Source organism: Nannospalax galili, unplaced genomic scaffold, assembly GCF_000622305.1.
Source record: "Nannospalax galili isolate Female #2095 unplaced genomic scaffold, S.galili_v1.0 scaffold830, whole genome shotgun sequence".
In the NCBI taxonomy this organism is placed as follows: Eukaryota; Metazoa; Chordata; class Mammalia; order Rodentia; family Spalacidae; genus Nannospalax; species Nannospalax galili.
In genome coordinates, this window is record NW_008328342.1 from 95,914 (window position 1) to 97,625 (window position 1,712).

The following is a 1,712-nucleotide window of genomic DNA, read 5'->3' on the forward strand; positions in this document are numbered from 1 at the left end:
TTTTGTGTGTATGAATGTTTTTCCTACATGTATGTAAGTGTATCACATGCATGCAATGGCAACAAAGGTCAAAGAGCCCCCCAGAATTGGAGTTACAGATGGTTGTGATCTGTCACATGGGTGCTGGGAACGAAACCCCACGCTCTTCTACAAGAACAGCCAGTGCTCTCACGGAGCCATGTCTCCAGCCCCCAATGGCAGCCTCAATTCTTGATTTGAGTGGAAGCCCTGGAATTCTGGAGGGATTTTTCAGGAAGCTCTGCTTTCAGGACAGTGGACATGGCTACAGGATGAGGAAGGATGGCTGTCCTGAACCATAGGGGTCCTCTCAGCAGCCCTGGGGAAAGGAGGCCAGAAGGTAAGGACAGGAGCAGAGAGCACTGTGTCCGGTTCTGAGAGTGCTAGCCCCTAGGCTAGTGGGGTTGGGAAGGAGAGAAGCCGCCTTAGCAGAGGGTCTGGTGTTTAGACCAATCCATCACCCAAATGATGGGTGTGGTGGCTACTTAGAGAGACCTCTGGGCTCCTCTGGAGAGCCCAGGAATGGTCTTTGTTATACCATCTCAGAGGCACTTACTGAAGGGCTGCCACTCCAGCTGTCAGCCTTCAGCCCTCAGCCCTTAGCCCTGCTGCTTCCCAGAGTCTGGGGATGCCTGTAGGCAGCAGGACGCAGGCTCTGCAGAAGTGCACTTGCTGGCAGTCAGTGGTGGCCGCATACGTACCCTCCTCTTGGAGTGGGGTTACAGCTCTGGAGAACTCATCTGAAACAGATATTTCTCTCCGTTGCCAGAGGGATTTATTGACAAAACTAGCCATCTATTAACATTATCTGGGGACTCTGCTCTAGGGAGAATAGAGACTGTAAATCTTAGTTGTATGGAAATCCAGGAGCCAGAAGGCTTTAGTGGACAGCAAATAGAAAGTCCAATGAGTGCAGACCTGTTTATTTATTTTACTTAGAGGGAAAGAACTCTTTGTACCCAGCCAGGCAGGAAATGGCTTTTGGGGACGGCCACTTAGCCCAGCTGTTGGCCCTGAAACTGTGGGAGTAATCACGGCCTGCAATTAGAGCAGGCGACTCAGAGGACCGTATTTTGTACGCAGGGATGGAACCTCTGGAACTTGAGGCCTGAAGCTTGAGGTAGGCATCATGGGCCGCGCTGGAAAGGAAGACCCTCATGGCAGTTTGTGAACTCAGCCTGGAGCATCTGATGAGGAGGTACTCATGGCCAGTTGCCCCAAAATGCTCCTCAGCATGCCAGTCGCCTTGGTATGGTTCTCCCTCACACCTTTTCCCTCCTTACCCTCCTCGTGTGGATGTTTGACACCATGACTCTCACCCAGGACCCTCTGTTTTCTATCTGAAACACGAAGCAGTCCATCTCTCCAGCTTGTCTTCCAGGAGATAGAGGAGGCTCTGAGGTGTCACATCTGAGGGTGGGCAGGGAGAGTTGGACCCTTTGCCTTCTGTCCTTGAGAGGCCACAGCTGGCTTTCCCCTTGCTAGGATGAAGAATGGGGCAGGGCTTGTAGCACAGGGCCAGGCCTGGTTCTGCTTCTTGATGGCTGGTCACCGTGGCCAGGCAGCCACCTCTGTGCTCTTAGCTTAGTTTTCCTATTTGCAAAATGGGCCTGACATGAGCTCCTAACCTCATAGGCTTTTCTCTCCCTCCCTCCGTCCCTCCGTCCCTCCCTCCCTTCTTTGTTCGCCCCCTC

The 1,712-nt window shown here is 52.7% G+C and overlaps 1 long non-coding RNA gene across 1 annotated transcript in view; it reads left to right on the plus strand.

The window, feature by feature from the left end:
* The first annotated feature begins 1,089 nt into the window (after positions 1-1,089).
* LOC115068795 overlaps positions 1,090-1,712 on the plus strand; it is a 30,545-nt gene continuing 29,922 nt past the window's right edge. Inside the window, exon 1 of the long non-coding RNA XR_003848151.1 lies at positions 1,090-1,216. This is a non-coding gene — a long non-coding RNA (uncharacterized LOC115068795). The remainder of the gene's footprint in view (positions 1,217-1,712) is intronic.